Raw genomic sequence first — 19,362 nt, 5'->3', positions numbered from 1 at the left:
TGCTGCAGGGGTCAGTCCTGGGTCCAGTACTATTCAACATTTTCATTAATGACCTGGCTAATGGAGAAAAGAGTGTGCTTATAAAATTTGCAGATGATACGAAGATGAGAGAGATTGCAAGCACTTCGAAGACTGGATTAGAATTCAAAATGATCTTGACAAATTGGAGACTTGGTCTGAAATCAACAAGATGGAATTCAACAAACTATTACTCTTAGAAAGGCAAAATCAAGTGCAGAGATACAAACTGTGGAATAACTCTATGCAAGAGTACTGCTGAAAAGGATATGGGGATTATAGTGGATCACAAATTAAATATGAGCCAACAATGTGATGTAATCCCGAAAAAGGCTAATATCTTTCTAGGGTATATTAAGAAAAATGTCAGAAGTAAAATACGTGAGGTAACTGTCCCACTCTACTCAGCACTAGTGAGGTCTCTGCTGGAATACTGTGTCTAGTTTTGGATGTCACACTTTAGGAAAGCTGTGGAAAAATGGGAGAATGTCCAAAGAGGAGCAACAAAAACGATCAAAGAAAACCTGGGCTAGGAAGAAAGGATAAACAAATTGAGCATGTTTAGTCTTGAGACAAGAAGACTGAGTGGGGACTCAATAACCGTCTTCAAATATGTTGAGGGCTGTTACAGAGGATGATGATCAATTGTTCTCCATGTTCATTGAAGGGAGGATAAGAAGTAACCCATCTGATATGCAGCAAGGAATGTTTAGGTTAGATATTAGGAAAAACTTTCCAACTACAGCATAAAGGTAGTTAAACTCTGGAATAGCTTAACCTTCCAAGGGATGTTGTGGAATCCCTCTCAGAGGTTTTCAAGAACAGGTTGGACAAAGACCTGCCAGGGTTGGTCTATGTAAACTTGGTCCTGCTTCAATGCAGAGGAATGGATTCTAGATTTCCCTTCCAGCCCTAAATTTTTATGACTTTGTATTCTGAGACATCCTCAGTCCAGACTTTCTCACTGTGTAGATCAGGTCACTGAGGAGCTGAGTACTACCCCATTCATGCACAAAGACTGTGCTTGCACTGCTTCTTAAGGAAGTGCTTTTGTGCCCTAAGTTATTAGTATTCTTCCTATGCATGGACTTTAAAGTCATAAGGAGGGCAATCTTGCTGCAGCAGAAGTCTATGATGATAGTAGTGACTCACCTTAACCAGACCTACTCTGTCCCAGACTGACTATATTTGACAACTTATTCCAAATGGTCTCAGACCTTCTCCAGCCTGCAACTAAGGATGGTCTTTTCCCTCACCTGTCTGGCCTTTGGCTAGGAGAAGGTGTCTTACTGGATGGATCATGTTTATTTTTTGGGATAAACAAGGAGCCACCAACCTGCAAAGAGTGAGAAATATGGCTCTAGAGATTAGCCCGGGTATTCACTGTCACCAGCTCTTCTGAGTGACTGGTTGCAATGATGATGTCATCAGTATACACTGACAGCACCAGCTGTCTCTCTGAGCACTAACCTCATCAGCTGTTGACAGAAGAGACAGAGGAAGGGCTTGATGGCAGTGGAATAGTTGGTTGGACAGAGGGCATTCCTGATGACAGGTTTGATCAGGGTCTGGTTGAGCTTAAGCAAGGAGCGGCAGAACAGAATGCCCTTGAGAGGAACCCTGCAAAGTAGATCTCAAAGCCAGACAACAGTTATCAAATATTTTCAGTCATAAACACAGAGAGGGTTTGTAAGCACCGGTGTACAGATGCAAAGCTCTTGCTTCCTGCCAGCACCTTGAACTAGCCAGCCCCTGCACTCTCTATCATCTTTTGTTATCACAGATCTTCCTTGGGCTCTATTTTCCTTAATTTCATTAAGAATGTAGGTCTCTTCCTTATTAATGACAACTTTTTAGAGTCAGCGGTTGAATTATCCACTAATGCATGCCTGCAGTCATCAAAATTTATCAAAGGATAGGGTGGAAATTGTGCTATTAGTACAAATAATTTTGTTCCTGTGGTTTCAACACACAAATTAAAAGATCAGATTACTAAGTGATTGAATTGAGCAGAAGGCTCTGTATCTATTTCTACTTCCGTTCTTTAGCAAATATTTGTTACACTCTAAACTTTATTCCCTAACAGAAAGCAAATATTTATATTGCAAGCTCTTCAAAACTGAGATCTTGTCTTTCTACATGTTTACCTCACACACAGAGCTGGTTAAGATTTTTTTGTGAAGAATTAAAAAAATATCCTTATTGTTTTCAATTCAATTTTTTTGAAACAGTCTTATTCTTCATTTTCCATTTTTATCAAGGTATTTTTTTTTCTGTTTTGTAAATACAGCCTTTTTGGGCTTTGGACTCCACAGGAAGGAGAACTAAAATGTCAGCCATTTTACCTGAACTCCGGTGGAGGGAATTAAGGAGGTTTCAGGGAGAGAGAAAGATGGAGGGCAATGTAAGAGGGAGATGAAGAGGGTCCTGTGCAGGCAGACACAGAATCAGGGGAGGGAGCACAGGGAAGAACAAAAGAAATCATAGCAGTGGCATGGGTCTTTTACTAGAAAGGATGTAACATTTTTAATAATGATTTAGAAAAGTTTAATAAATATTTTCTGTTCTCTACTCAGAAGATGCTGGATGATGTTTTTACATCTTACATAGAAGAGAAAGTATTTCATAAATAAACAGTAACTAGACAGGATTTTAAACAGCAATCTAAAGTTAAACGGCTTAAAAACTGCAGAACCAGGTAATTTGCACCAAACTGTTTTAAAATAATTGGCTGAAGAGCTCTCAGAGCCACTGCTGTTGATTAGTGAACAAATCTCAGAATACTGGGGAAGTTCCAGAGGTATGAGAAAAAGCTAATATTTTGCCAATATTTAAAAACAGTACACAGGATTGCCTGGAGAACTACAAGCCAATTAGCTGATCCAGATTGCAATCAGTAAAAAAGAAAAGGATGATACAAAAACTAATGCCAATCAATGTGGTTCTGTAAAAATTAGGTCTGGTTTTACAAATGTGAAATAGGTACTTGATGTGATTACAAGTTTAGCTGGCAAAGTTAACATAATATATTCAGATTTCTGTAAGGCATTTGACTTGGTATCAAATGACATTCTAATTAAAAATTAGCGCTATACAAAATCAATGCAGCACATATTAAATTGATTAAAAACTGGATAACTGATATTTAAATAAATTGTAAAAGAGAAATTGCCTTCCAATGGGATTGACACTAAGTGAGATCCCTCAGGGACTCATTTTTGACCATTACTATTCCTTATCTTTAAATAGTGACATGTCTGTTCTGAAAAACAATCTGAATTGCATGGCAATCTAGGTTTGCTAAAACATCATTTTAATACAGACAAATACAAGTCCGAACGTCTAAAAACAAAGAATGTAGGTCACACTTGGAATTTTAGCAGGTAATGACTTAGGAAAAGCCTGAGGGGGCTTGGTGTGCAACCAACTGAACATAAACTCCCAGTGTCCTCCAGTGGATAAGAGAACAAATATGATCTTTGGCTATATTAGCACAGAAAAATCAAGTAGAAGTAGTGAGGTGGAAATCTGATGACGTTCAACAAGGACAAGTGCAGAGTCCTGCACTTAGGACAGAGGAATTCCATGCACTGCTACAGGCTGGGGACCAACCTGCTAAGCAGAAGGTCTGCAGAAAAGGACCTGGGGATTATAGTGGACGAGAAGCTGGATATGAGTCAGCAGTGTGGCCTTTTTGCCAAGAAGGCAGACGGCATATTGAGCTGTATTAATAGCATTAGGAGCATTGCTAGCAAATAGAGGGAAGTGATTATTCCTCTCTATTTGGCACTGGTGAGGCCACATCTGGAGTACTCTATCCAGTTTTGGTCCCCCCACTACAGAAGGGACGTGGACAAATTGGAGAATCCAGTGGAGGGCAATGAAAATGGTTAGGGAGCTGGTGCACATGACTTAGGAGGAGAAGCTGAGGGAACTGGGGTTATTTAGTCTTCAGAAGAGAAGAGAGGCCCATACAAATTAAATAAATATGTAAAAAGGGAGCATTTTCCACTACATACAAGAGGAAAATTTTGGGGGAGATGGCCAATGCCAGATATTTTTCTACACTTTATGAGGCAGATGCCCATAGAAACACTGAGCACACATTTGTGCAAATTCAACACCCCTTTGAGAGAAACTATTTCCACAGAGTGCTATCTGAGTTTTGCTCAGCATCTGAGATGTTTCACTGGAAAATATGACACATTTTTGATGGTCTACAGGGGACTAAGGTTTACATAGATGACATTTTGATCTGGGGAAAGAAGAACAGGCCCAGAGGCTCTGAGTAACTTTGGAAAGAGCCAGAGCTGCAGGGCTAAAATAAACAAAAAAATATGCAGAATCATAGAATATTAGGGCTGGAAGAGACCTCAGGAGGTCATTTAGTCCCATCCTCTTCTCAAAGCAGGTCCAACACCAACTAAATCATCCCAGCCAGGGCTTTGTCAAGCCAGGTCTTAAATGTTATATGTAAATTCCATATAACAAAAATAACATAAACTTCAGAGAGAAGCTAACACAGCAAGGTGTACAAATAGTTCACAGTAAGGTTGAAGCCAGAATCAATATGCCTGTCCCAACAGACAAGGAAAAACTTCAAAGATTCCTTGGAATGATGAACTATGTAGGGAAATCTGTGCCTACTCTGTCCAAATCAGCAATCTGAGAGCACTTTGTGCAAAGCTGCCCAATGACATGAGATGAAAATCTTAATAAAGTGTTTGAGAAACTGAAGGAGTTTATTACAGAGGCCCCAGTCATGATACTAAGTGTAAAACTCAGCCCGTTCGTTTATAAGCCGACTCCCCAAGATGGTTAGGTAATATCAAAAACTGTATGACCCTTTCATAAGCCAACCGTATACTTCAGGAGTTGGAAAACTTTGGCTCCCGGCCAGTCAGGGTAAGCCACTGGCGGGTCGGGACATTTTGTTTACTTGGAGCGTTTGCAGGCTTGGAGCCCCTCAGCAAACCGCGGACACTGGGAGCTGAGCGGCTCCATGCCTGCAGGTGCTCCAAGTAAACAAAAAGTCCAGCAGGAAATTTCATGTTTTAGGCAAGGTTTTTCTTTTAGAAATAACAACAGGAGGTAGCTTTGATGCATTTGACAAACATGATAAAACCACCATAAAATGGATTTTTTCATGGCCAGTGGTTTTAATTAAAACTATTTTTTCACCAACACCAGTTACCATTCTGTTGCTTGGGAAATCAAATGTCATTGGTGTTTCATCCATATTTCCTACTTGTGACAGTTCAAATGCATATTCCTTTTGATATTTTATAATAAATCTTTAGAAAGATTCTATTTTTTCTTCCAGATCTCTAGGTAGCTTTTGCACTATCTTTGTTCACTGACAAAGACAGAGACGATGACGGTTCATGAAACGAGAACACCAACCTGCAGATGCGACAAACACTGACAGCTTTACTGACTTGTATTTGTCGTTTTTCAACATTTGCAGAGGAAGCAGACGAATTCCAGTTCTAGTGACAATGTACCCATTTTGTCGACATTCAACAATCCAATTACTGAGATCTTTCTCTAGCTCAGGAAATGAAGTGCACCTGGTTGGACATTTTTTTCTTGCTTCTTGGCATGTCTTTTAGTGTTGGTTTATTTTTTCACCATTCTCTTACTTGCTTCTCATTGATACAGAATTCACGAACAGTGGTGCAATTATTGTTTGCTTCCGCATATTCAACAACTCTAAGTTTGAACACTGATAAGAAGACCTCTTTCTTTTGATTTCACTGTTGTTCATTTTAAATACTAGTATGAAAACAGATTATTATTATTGTAGTTATAGATTTTGTAGGACTTTATATAGGAATGTTACCTGCTTTACCTCTGTCAAATTATTGTTCTTTGTTTATTTCAAAGCAGCCCTGTAGATTGGCATGTCTGTAGGGATAACAGGCTATTTCAATTTTATTAGAGAGTCCATCGATTCTGCATGTTATATTTTCATATTGCCTCGAGACTTATGAGGTCAATTTCAAGCCAATCTAGTCCACTAAACAGAGCCTTTGCAACTTTAAAAGGCTGCAGTATTGACATCAATAAACGGGTCAGCAAACTTTGGCTCCCGGCCTGTCAGTGTAAGCCACTGGCGGGACGTTCTGTTTACCTGGAGTGTCTGCAGGCCTGGAGCCCCTCAGCTCCCTGTGTCCGCAGTTCGCCGTTCCCAGCCAATGGGAGCTGTGAGAAGTGGCGCCATTGGCTGGGAATGGCAAACCGCAGCTACAGGGACCTGAGGGGCTCCATGCCTGCAGACATTCCAGGTAAACAAAACGACAATGTATTAGATATTCAATTCAATGATTCCATAGAGTTTAAAATCCTCAGATTTTGGTGTAGACCTGTTTATAAGCCAACCCTTGCTCTTTGATGAGTCACTTTTTTACCAAAAATATTTGGCTTATGAACAAGTATATACGGTAAGTTGTCCATGGACGACTCTAAGGAGGGCATTGGTGCAGTGCTCTTACAACAGCTGGTCAAACTGGCTTATGAGTCAGAAGGACTAGCATAAACTGAGTATCAATATGCTCAAATAGAGAAGGAAACTTTGGCCTTAGGCCATGGTTGTAAAGGTTTCATTTCTTTATAGGTTGACAGTGTTAGCTGAAACTGACCATAAAACATTTATCACCATTACCAAAAGGGGCCTGGAAGACAATCCCCCAAGGCCACTGGGACTATTTTATCAGTTATAAATGTATGATTTGCAAACTGAATACAAACATGGGAGAGATTTGGTGGGTGCAGATATTCTCTAGAGCACTTGACAATAATACAATGGAGCAAAGTCCAAATCTAGATTTTGTACTTGTCAATCTGATTAAAAAAAAAAAAATCTGTCCAGTCTCAGACAAAACATGGATTGTGACTGCCAGAGGACAACCTACAGAAAATAATTAAGAGCTATTAGCACCGAGTGGCCAGAACAACATATTCCCAGACCCTTTTATCAATTGAAAAGGGAGCTCTGGGTCCTAGATGAGATTTTGTTTAAAATTACCACGCTAGGGATCCCTAAGAAACACATGTTAAAAAAGATACATGAAGGTCATTTAGGGATTGAAAAATCTAAAAGATGGACCAGAGACATTTTATAATGGCCTCAAATGACCAGTGACACTGAGGAGACTGTTAAGACTTGTTGTATGTGCCAAACATACACAGGACAGGTCAAACAAAAGGGCCCACATTGGTGATACAGGAAAAATTGCCCCCCTTGAACAAAACAGGCATAGATTTATTTACATTGCCCGGAAAAATCTAAGGAATTGTTCCAGATTATTATTCTCACTTCCATGAGATAGCCTTACTAGAAAATACTACAGCTGAGCCGATTATTGTGCATATCAAATCTTTTTCTGCTAGAGGTGCTATACCTGACACAGTAATTTCTGCCAATGGGCTAGTTTGGTGGGTATGAGTTTAAGCAGTTTGTACAGGTTTAGACATGCAACCACCAGTCCTCATTACCCCCAATTCAATGAGTCGATGGAAAACAGTGTCAAAATAATAAAGCTCCAACTGAAAAAAGCTTCAGAGTCAGACTCTGATCTGTATTTAGCACTGTTAAATTACAGAAGGACACCACTGAAGCATGGGTTGTCACCAGCTGATGTTCTGACCAACAGAAAACTAAAAACAAGAATGTTGGCACTTCTACAATGTCATGTGTGAGTCACTGTGAATTTACAGACGTATAAAGAGACAGGTAAGGCAAAATAAACATTCAATATGGTTTTGGGTCCTGGGAGCTGGCACCATTTCATGAATATGGCTCTGTGCATATCTATGATGGAAAACAATGGTCACAGACAGCAGTGGTATCAGAAGATGTAGCCCAGAAGTCCTATAAGGTTGTCTTTCAAGGTGGACACATACAGAGGAGTGTAGCGCTCCTGCCTTAAAAGGCTTAAATCAGCCTGGGGAGAGGGCTGTGGCAGGGATGGAATAGCAGAGCTGATTGGGAAAAGCAGCCTCAGCTGGGGGGCCCCGCCCCAATCAGACGCGGCTGGCTTAATGAGGGCCCAGGTGGCCCTTATAAGAGGGCTGGGGCCAGAAGCCAGAGCAGGAGTTTCTCTCTAGTGGTAGAGAGGGAAGGGCCTGGATGCTGAGAGGGTACCAAGACTGAAGAGGGCTGAGGGAAGACCAGAGGGGCTGGGAAGCTCTAGCCTAGAAACCCCCCGGGCTGAAGGCCTTGTGAAAGGCCAGAAAAAGGCACTGTAGAGCAGGGCTGGGGGAAGGCCTGAGGAGCTAGGCAGCTCCGGCCTAGGAACCCCACGGGCTGCAGGCCTTGTTAAAGGTCAAGGAAGGTACTGGGGTTGCAAAGGGCAGCCCAAGGGCAGGCAGAGGCAGCAGGTCCAAAAAAACCCCTTGCCAGTGATGAGTGGCATTTATACTGCAGTCCACTCTACTGAATGGGGGCTAGATGGTGACTGGCAGTAGCCAAAGACTGAGGCGAGGTGGGGATAGAGGGTGGGGGTTCCCCAGGGAGGGGAGACTCAGATTTGTGGGGGTACTGCCAGGGAGCAGCACCTTGGCCTGAAAGGGGTCCCAGGGTCCAGGAGGGACATGGATCCAGTGGCAAACAGAACACCGGCCTGCAGAGGGTGCTCCGGAGGCTGAAAGAGCTAATTCCTGAAACGACCAGCAGGAGGTGCCATAGGGATGAGTCCCACCCTGTTACAAGGAGGAACAGGTGACACCTTCTCCAGATCTCAGAAGGGAAGGAGATAAAGGGAACTGAGTTACCTGTCTTGCTCAAGAGGGTCTCAGAGAGGAAACAACCACAGTAAATTGAAATGCCAGTGTTATAATCTTGGGGTTCATAAAACAACAAACTAGTGAAAGAGAAAAGAATAAAACTTCTATGACAAAGAAACTAGAGAGTTTTTGTGGTGAACTGGTGTACATAGCTACTCTGTGTTCTCTATCTCTGGTTCCAGGACATGTCTCCATATTCGTATATTCATATTACTTTCCCTTATGAGGGAGCCCCTCTAAATTATAATCCTGCACATTGTCCCTCCTAAAAAACCAATTAGCTCATATATAACTATCTAATAACACATACATTAAATTCTCAACCTATCTAGTACATTTCCGTAAACACAACATGACAACTACCTTGACAGGAGAGGTTACCAACTCACTTTCCTCTTACTTTCCTCAAGTATCCTTTCTCCAGGCAGGTTAGAAAGTCTCTACAAGTCTTTCATGACATTTAATCTCTCTCTCTGATCTTCTTAGTATCAGCCTTTCATTAAAGTCTGAGTTGTTCGCTTGTTGCTTGACAATTTCTCCTTTGTCCATTAAACAATCAAGTCAGTCGGTGAATGCCAGAGTCCACATCAACTGTCAATGTTTTGGAACGTTCTGTGATTATCCTTAAATCCCTGGATTATGCTGAAATATGTTCCTTTCGTCTGTCTGAACTATGTAAGACTTTGCATGATGCTGTCCTTAAATGGTACCCCATTTGACTCCGAGTATTAGAGGTGTGACTCCTCAGGCATGCTCTATCACCTCAACTAAGATATGATCACAGGCCCTTTTTTCAAAATAATATTTCTGCTTCCCTTCTGATTTTCTTTCATCTGCCATATAGTTTCATTGTCATGAGATTTAAGCATGTTACCAGCGTTTGGTAAATTAGATATGATCCTTCTTCCCTTTAACAGCTGAGCTGGGGAAGAGCCATTCCCCAGAGGTGTACTTTGGTAAAAATCACTCCCACTGTTGACAGTATTTTTCATAAGGTTCTTTACTGTACATATCAATCTTTCCACAAATCCATTTGACTGGGGGTCATTTGGACTTGATGTTTTGTGATGAAAATCTCAGTCCAGGGCAAACTGCCCATAATTTGCACTGGAAAATTGCAGCCTATTATCCCCAAAGACTTCATCTGGAATTCCACGTCTGGAAAAGATTCCCTTCAAGTTTACTATTAGTACTGTGCAGTGCAAATTTCTGGATGTAGAGAATAATAATCTTTGACTATTAAATAATCTTTTGATTGCCAGGTAAATAAATCAGTGACTAACTTCTCATAAGGCCTTTGTGCAACTGAACGAGGTCTCAGCAACTCTGCCTGTTGCAATGGCTTGTATTTCAAGCATGAGAACAGTTTCCTACCACATTAGTAATGTCATGATTGATCCACAACCAATACATCACCTCTCGTGCACATTGTTTGCACTTCTCAATTAATAAATGACCCTCATGGATCATCTGTAGTATTTCTTTCTGGAAGCTCATTGGTATATACAACCCTTCTACCATTGAAAATCACCCCATCTGTCACTGTAAATTCGTGTCTGCAGTTTCAACAGTCTCTTATACTTGGACAGCAACCACTTACTTCCTCAGGCTACTCTTTAATCATCCCCAACTCTTTAAGGATCCCCAACAATTCATCTTTTTCTGTTTCCTCTATTATTTGTTGCAGTTTCCTATTAACTAAAAGGAATTGACTTTACAATCAGATTTATACAGGCTTGCATCTCTATCAGTAAGGTCTTTTCTGGTTCTGTAGTAGGAGTCACCATTCTAGAAAGAGTATCTGCAGTGAACGTGAATTTATTGGGCATATAGGTTGCAACCAAATTGTATTTTTGTAGTGTTATCATCATTCTTTGAATCCTTAAGGTACAGTCATTTAGCAGTTTGCCAGATAATGCTATCAGGGGCCATTAGTCTGTTTCAATATCCATTGTCTGGCCATAAATATATTTATTGAACTCTCACAGGCAAATAATATTCTTAAAAGCTCCTTCTCAATCTGTGCATATCTGGTTTCTGCATTAGTCAGTGATTTGGATGTGTACGCCTCTGGTTTCCAACAAGTCTCACGTTTCTATAAAATCACTGCACCTAACTGCAGACTGCACCTAACCCAAACTGTGAAGTATTTGCATAAAACTTCAGCACTGGCTCTTGTATCAGTTTTTGTTTCAAACCTTCCCATGACTCCTCCCATTCTACACACCAGTACCATTCATTTTTATTTTCTAGGAGTTTTCTCAAATCCACTGCTTTTGTAGATTAGGTATGCATTTTCCAAGAGAATTAATCGTTCCCAGAAACCCCTGGACAGCTTTCTTGTGGCATCATTTCAATGGCCAAAATTTTCCTCTTATCAGATTTACACCTTTGCTGGAAATAATATCTCCAATAAAAGTCAGTTCTGGAACCCATAAAACACATTTCTCCCTATTTAGTTTCAAGATTCAGCTCTAGTTGCATCCAAAACTTCCTGAAACCTACAGCCATGCTCCTCTTTAGGTGAGCTGCAGATGACGATATACATTGAGGTATCAACACTGTTACTATGTTCACAGATCACATGTATGGTTTTGTGATCCACTTCAGGTCCTGAAGCTATGCCAAATAAATGGTAGACATAAGATTCTGTATCTTCCAAATGGGATATTAAATGTACATAGTTTTGAGCTTTCTTCAATTAATTTTGGCTGCCAAAATCCTGAGGAAGCATCCAATACAGTAATTTCTCACTTAACAGTGTAGTTATGTTCCTGAAAAATGTGACTTTAAGCAAAACAATGTTAAGTGAATCCAATTTCCCCATAAGAATTAATGTAAATAGGGGGATTAGGTTTCAGGGAAATTTTTTTCACCAGACAAAAGACTACAATTTAATACCATATACAGCAATGATGGTTATGAAACTTGATTGAGATGGTGAAGTCAGAGGGTGGGATATTTCCCAGGGAATGCCTTACTGCTAAATGATGAACTATTACTCGGCTGAGTCCTCAAGGGTTAACACATCGTTATTAATGTAACCTCACACTCTACAAGGCAGCACAAAATGGAGGGAGGGGAGACAGCATGGCAGACAGAGACACAACATGTGTGTGTGTGTGTATGTGAGAGAGAGAGATGCGCATTTCCCCTCTAAGTACAGTGACTCCACTTTAAGTACATTACCTTTTTAAGAGTAGCAAAGAATCCTGTGGCACCTTATAGACTAACAGACGTTTTGGAGCATGAGCTTTCGTGGGTGAATACCCACTTCTTCAGATACATGCATCTGAAGAAGTGGGTATTCACCCACGAAAGCTCATGCTCCAAAACGTCTGTTAGTCTATAAGGTGCCACAGGATTCTTTGCTGCTTTTACAGATCCAGACTAACACGGCTACCCCTCTGATACTTGATTACCTTTTTAAATAGATCAACAGGTTGAGACAGCAGCTGCTGCGAGCAAGCTCCCCCTGTCCTGAGCCCTGTCATGTCCCCTCAACTCTATGGAGATGGGGTAAGTGGGGGGCAGGAGTAAGGGGTAGGAGGACACCCTGACATCAGCACCCCTCTTCCCTCCCGCCCCGCACAGCAAGCAGGAGGCTTCCAGGAGCAGCTCCAAGGCAGAGGGCAGGAGCAGCACACAGCAGTGGAGCGAGGAACAGCTAAACTGTCTGCAATTGACAGCCTGCTGGGTGGCTGCCGCACAGGGAACTTAAAGGAACGGGGAGCTGATGGAGGGCTGCCGGTCCACCCTGGTTCCAAGCCCCCACCAGCTAGCTGCAACGGGCTGCTCTTTCTGCAAGCAGTGAACAAAGCAGGCGTCTGCCAAACAACGTTATAAGGGAGCATTGCGCAACTTTAAATGAACATGTTCTCTAACTGATCGGCAACGAAACAATGTTAACAGAGAAGACTTTAAGTGACGAGTTACTATACATTAACTGTGAGCATTTACAACTTGAGCCATTATCTCTTCCCTCGCTGGCAGTTTGAAATGTTCTCTTTTTATAGTCTTGTTGAAGTTTCTGGGATCTAAGCATATGAGTAGCTGGCCACTATTTTCCTCCACAATGACTACAGAGCTCACCTATTCCATTGGCTCCTCAATTGTTTGTATTACTTGCATTGCTTCCATCCTTGCAAGCTCAGTCTTGAGTTTATCACAAAGTGCAAATGGCAACTTTCTACATCAATGGATAACTTGAGGCACCTGCTTATTTATCTGGATTGTATGTTCATCCTGCAAGCAACCCAACCCTTGAAACAGATCATGATATTCCTGAATGAGTGCCTCATTGTCAGGTTCAGTACAATCTTGAGGTGAGTGCACCCGATTGACCAGATTAAGTTTTAATCTGGCGGCCAGGCCTAAAATTGGTGTAACCTCCTTTGGCACAACAAACAGGAGTCTGTACATGGTGTTTGTACAGCTGATGCTAAAAGTGCACCTTCCCTGCACTGGTATATCTGTTCCAGATTAACCAGTTATTTTTATTTTTGTTGGTCCTAATTTTAGTGTTATTTTCAGTGCCTCATAATCCTGTTCAGACAGAATATTAATCTGACCTCCTGTGTCCAGTGAGAGTGGAATAATTGTTTCATTCACTTTCATGGGTAGTATCCAGTCCCTCTCATCAGGTTTGCTTGATCCCAGCATGTTTTGGTTTTTTTTCAAATACTCAGCCATGTTGTCTTCATCTGAATGCACTTAATTGTTTTTGCATTTTGGATCTGCAGCATTTTGCAAAAAGGATTATTTCCCCCTGATTTATAACAATGTTTCTCACAGGCCAAATACTGTTTGGGGTCATGCTGTGATCCACACTTTCTACGTAACCATCTGTACCCAGTCTTCTCCCTAGCAGTGGTTCTCATAGTGAGCAAAGAGTCCTGTGGCACCTTATAGACTAACAGATGTTTTGGAGCATGAGCTTTCGTGGGTGAATACCCACTTCATCACCCACGAAAGCTCATGCTCCAAAACATCTGTTAGTCTATAAGGTGCCAGAGGACACTTTGCTCCTTTAACAGATCCAGACTAACACAGCTACCCCTCTGATACTCTCATAGTGAGTAGTTTTGACTTTTTCTGACCATCCTCTTTTGTACTTAGTATGTGGATAACCACTTCTGGTGAATTTAGCTCTTTGGTTTATGCTTTGACAGTTTCTGCTGCCCTGCAAATCTGGAGAGCTTTTTCTAAAGTTAAATCTCCTTCACAGAGCAGTCTCTCTCTTAATATATTGTTTTTAATGCCACAAATGATTCTATCTTTGACTAGAGATTGTGTCAACTTACCAAAGTGACATGTTTTACTCAGTGTACTTAATTCAGTGACATGTTGCTCTATGATGCATGCATGTAAAAAAATTGTGTCTCATTCCTTTTTGGCATGCAATGTTCCTTAAAATTACTCAGTATATTAATTAACTTCTTGCTTTCACTTTTTTGAAACTTAAAGTTGTTAAATATCCAATGCTTCCTCCCCAACAACATCCAGAAAGATTGATGTTTTCTCTTTATCATTTTTCTCCTCTCCATCTGCGGCTGCTAAATACAATTCAAATCTCCTTTGGAATTTCTTCCAGTTCTCTGCAACATTGTCTGACAATTGCAAACTGGATGGAGGTTCCCACACATCCATTCTTTGCTTTCTTCTCTTCTTAAGCTAGTCAAACTAATAATGTGCTCATAAAATACATACAAAAACCTTTGTTCTCTGCTGCTCCATATACTCTCCTTTCCTCTGCTTTCAATTTCAAAAACAGGAGTTAACCTCAAAATGACTGCCGTCTCTTTGTCATATGGCACATCTGACACCAGGTAGTAATCTTGGGGTTCACTGAACAACAAACCAGTGAAAAAGAAAAGAATAAAACTTTTACGAAAAACAAACTAAAGAGCTTCTGTGGTGTGCAGCTACCATGTGTTCTCTACCCCTGCTTTCAGACCGTGTCTCCAAATCCCTATATACATAATACTGTCCCTTATGAGGGAGGATCTCTAAATTATAATCTTGCACAAACATCTCTACAGATGGAGCACCGGGACATGGAACCACTAGAACATGTGAACTTGCTGCTTTCTGACAGCAGTAATGCCAGTGTTCCAGGAGAGCTCCACAGGTCCAACCACCAGCACAGAGCACCACTAAGACTAACTGAACACTGTTTGTAAATTTTCTTAATAGATAGGTTATAAATGTTTGAAATTCTACATTATATTAATGCTGACCGTTAATTGATTATTTTATGTTTGGCTAGGGAAGGAAGAGGTGGGGAACTGCACTTTTAAGTTGAAACTGGTTGTGATGTAATGCATTGGCTGATATTGTACAATGCGGATCAGTTAGAACTCAGACACTGAATGAATCAGACCTCTTGGAGACCCCCCTGGCTGAGTGTTTACTGAACACCACAAAAACTTCTCCTCATTCCCTGCGGGAAGGCAGGAAAATCTGTCTGTCACTCTTGCTCCTGCTGTGCTGAACAGGTGTTCTGAACAGACACTGCTAAGCTGATACAGAACTGGCTAGTTAGTCTTTTCAGACGCCATTACAGAAAAAGGTTGGCGTTTGTGGACACCAGCAGATATATCTTCAAGGGACTCAAAGGCTGGGGCTCCGAGTACCCAAAAAATCATCTAAAGATCCAGGATGAAGGCAATGGTCAACAATTTCACTCCCTTGGTGCAGCTGGACCTTACCACAATAAGGGTAAAGCTCATCTCTGCTGTAGACCAGTCATCTCCAAAGTGAGGTGCACGCTCCCCAGGGGATGCACAAGAGAGTCCTTCAGGGTGTGTGGCAGGAGGAGTGCCACCGAAGCAGCGCAGGAGTGCCACCGAAGCAACGCCGCTTTGGCAGTTTGGGTGGCTTTTTTTTTTTTTTTTTTTTTTGCTTGGGGCGGCAAAAATGGTAGAGCCGGCCCTGGCACACGGGAGAGGGTACGTGCTCAAAAAAATTTTACTGATAGGGGTGCACAATCAAAAAAGTTTGGAGACCACTGCTGTAGACAGAGCTTTCTCGGGGGCCAGCGTGAGATTACAGAACTCCCCCAGGAACCAAGACCATCACAAATTTCACCACCTTCTTCTCCAAGTGCAAGATCCATTTCTTTGACCTTCTCTAACATAAATAGAGCTATGTATTGATCTATCTATACAATCCGACCAAACAAAACATTCCATGGGGCACACTTCCCTTCCCCCCCCCCCCCCCGCTATAACCAATGATATGTGACAGATGTCAGTCACATTGCTTAATCCAGTACTGGAATGTGCTCAGATACTATGGTGATGAATGCAGAGAAGATTACAACAAAATAGAAGAGAACAGCTACAAGTAATTCTATGTAGTTACAGGCTGCAGAACAGCCTATAGGCAACCTTTGGGAAGCTGCCATGAATTAGACCAACTTCTGGCTCCCCTAATTTATGCTTTGAACCACATTAACCCAGAGCAACCTAGAATCTCCAGGATGCAAACGTGGTATGAAACCATCTTTTCCCCTTTTTCCATCTGGGCTGTGCCTTCTGCGCTGCATTTCCAGGAGATGCAGCACAGAATTTCGTCCTCTCTTTCCCATTTCATGGCATGCAAATTCTGTTTCCCCCCAAAGAAGGGCATGTTTATCTCCTCCGCAAAGGAACTCCCCCTTTAAAAGGACACCATTAACTTGAAATTAATCAATTTATGCAAATGGTTAAAAGAAATTTCAGGTACTATGCTTGTCTCTGTGTGTCCCTGACAATTTTTGTGATTTTACAAAAGTATTTTTCTGTTTTTATATTTCCTCTCCCTTTTGCTGTGTGCAAGACCACATAAGCTGTGTGCAAGACCACATAAGCTGAAGAAGAAACTGATTAAACAGAGGAGATAGTAAAACTGACTATACTGGGGTCGGCAACCTTTCAGAAGTGGTGTGCTGAGTCTTCATTCATTCACTCTAATTTAAGGTTTCGCGTGCCAGTAATACATTTTAACGTTTTTATAAGGTCTCTCTCTAAAAGTCTAAACAATTGTTGTATATAAAGTAAACAAGTTTTTTAAAATGTTTAAGAAGCTTCATTTAAAATTAAATTAAAATGTAGATCTTATCAATTTAGTGCAGTGATTCTTAACCTGGGGTGCACGCACCCCCTGGGACAGAGCCGGTACAAGGATATTTTCCATCCTAGGTGAAACTTCCATCTTGCACATCAGTTCATTGAGGGGCAAATCCCCAACGAGCCTTTATAGACCCCAGGGGCCAGCCGTGCCCAGGGGCTGCTCCCCAGACCAGGTTCCCACCTCCCTGCCCCCTGAACTCCCCTAGAGATTGCACAGCCCCCCTGCGAGCCCTCCCAACCCAACCCAGGGGGCCCCCGTCCCAAGTCCACTCACTGGCTTTGCCAGACTTGGGACGCTGCAGTAGCTCAGCAGGGAGGAGCCGCCTTCCAGAGACACCAGAGAGCCAGAGCATCTCTCTTGTGGCAGCAGCGAGCCCCAGTCATGGAGGAGCCAGCGCGGTGCAGGGGGGCAGCAGCCCTGCAAAGGCAGCAGCAGCACTGCTAGCTGGGAGCAGCTGAGCCCCCCTGCCCCTCCTGCTCAGGCTGCGGCCCAGTGCCCCCCTGAGGGCTCCTACAGGCTGCAGTGGATGTATGTGGGCACCAGCCCCCATGCGCTCCCTGGCTTCCCCCTCGCCTAGGGTTACCATATTTCAACAATCAAAAAAGAAGGGAGAGCCCTGCCCTAGCCCCCATCCACTCCTTCCCACTTCCCACTCCGATTGCCCGAGTCAGAAGCCCCAACCCAGCCACCCACCGCTCCTTGTCCCCTGACTGCCCCCTCCTGGAACCCCTGCCCCAACTGCCCCCCCAGAACCCTACCCCCTACCTAAGCTTCCCTGCTCTTTGTTCCCTGACTGCTCCCTCCTGACACCCTCCCACCCTAACTACCCCACTAGGACCCTACCATCTACCTGTCCCCTGACTGCCCCAACCCTTATGAACATCCCCACTCCCACGCCCCATCCAACCACTCCCCGCCCCCTGACAGGACCCCCAGAACTCCCGACCCATCCAGCCCTCCTCCTACTCCCTGACTACCCCCCCCCGACTCCCCTTACCATGCCCATGCTGGTGAGGTGCTGCTCCACATGGAGTTTTGCCTCCCTGTGGAGTGCTGAGGCAGCGGGACGGGAGGAGCTGTGGGAGGGACAGCGGTGGCAGCTCACATTTCCAGGAGCCGCAGAACCTGAGTGTGGTGAAGGAGGAGCCAGGGGGTGCACCTGCCTGGGCTGCGGCCCAGTGCCCCCCGCCCGGGGGGGGCTCCTGAAGTGGATGCATGTGGGCAGCGGGCCCCGTGTGCCTCCCGGCTCCTCCCTTGCTGCGCTCAGGCTCTGCAGCTCCCAGGAGTGTGAGCTGCCCCCGCTGCCCCTCCCTGAGCAGGCTCAGGGTCCCATGCCCTGGCAGCTCACACTCTCGGGAGCCACAGAACGAGCGTGGTGAGGGGGGAGCCAGGGGGCACGCCTGCCACCAGTCTGGGGTCCTGGCCACCAGCCCCGCTTCCCTCAGCCGGCTTCACTCAGCTGGCTGCGTGTGCTGAGTGGGGCCGGCGGCCAGGAGGCCAGCTCTTTGACACACGGACTGTAGGTTGCCGCCCCTAGACTATACATACACCATCAAAAGTAGAAAGGAAATAAACAGAAAAATATAGAAGTGAGCATTTTTTCACTCATATGTTTCGTTTATATCCATCTTAGGCATTACTTGTAAAGCAGGGGGTACAATATTTTCATTTAGAAGTGTGATTTTTAGATTGCCAATGTCCCTGATCTTGCTGTCTTCTGATGACATTACCACAATCCACATCAGACAGGGCATAATACAGGCTTGCTCCTTCTATACCAGGCATCGAGAGAGTCTTTTTTGTAAAGTGAATAGCAACTCTAGGATATATCTATAGTCCCAATGGGTATACAGTCAAGTTTGAAAGAGAACAGGGATACATGTTTTGGGTTATGTATTCCCTTTGGAAGGCACCCTGCTTCCAAGTTTGATTAGTTTAGACTTTTGCCTAACTGTTTCACCTTCAGGCATTCAACATGTGTGCCTTTCAGAGTATATAATACATTCCTGCATATTATATATACATTCCTGCATCTCAAACATGCCATTTATCCTACATGTATTACAGAAGCTTTGCCAGTAACAGGCATTAACACAATCACTTAACTGACTTGCTCTTATTGTCTAATGTACAATATTTATAATTTTTTCTGTTTTTTTAATCAAATCCAGAATTGGTGAAAGGTGACAGATTCATACCCTTAGGGAATGAAGTCTTCCATTGACCTACTGAGCAGGTTCAGCACAGGCAACAGGAAATATTTCTCCAACACTCATGATCTGCCAGTGTGCCTGAGTCCAGCCTTCGCGGGAACAGTGCTAGGGGTCAGACAGGAGTTCAGCCTCTATGGCCTTCTCAGTCATTGCTCCTTGCTAAGACTGCAAATAAAAACACCAATTAGTGTGTATTGTGACAAGTGATTTTGTTTAAATGTGGATACTT

General features: G+C 43.0%; 1 protein-coding gene across 3 annotated transcripts in view; it reads right to left on the bottom strand.

Annotated features, from left to right (window-relative positions):
• CASR (calcium sensing receptor) overlaps positions 1-19,362 on the bottom strand; it is a 190,409-nt gene that overhangs the window by 121,248 nt on the left and 49,799 nt on the right. For 2 of the 3 annotated variants that reach the window (XM_030535075.1, XM_030535085.1), the window contains exon 2: positions 19,119-19,298. The exons of the other annotated variant lie outside the window; for it this stretch is intronic. The gene's annotated coding sequence lies outside the window, so the exon portion shown is untranslated. The remainder of the gene's footprint in view (positions 1-19,118; positions 19,299-19,362) is intronic. 3 annotated transcript variants of the gene reach the window in all.

Source organism: Gopherus evgoodei, chromosome 1 (genome assembly GCF_007399415.2).
Source record: "Gopherus evgoodei ecotype Sinaloan lineage chromosome 1, rGopEvg1_v1.p, whole genome shotgun sequence".
Classification (NCBI taxonomy): Eukaryota; Metazoa; Chordata; order Testudines; family Testudinidae; genus Gopherus; species Gopherus evgoodei.
This window is presented reverse-complemented; position numbering and strand designations above follow the sequence as displayed.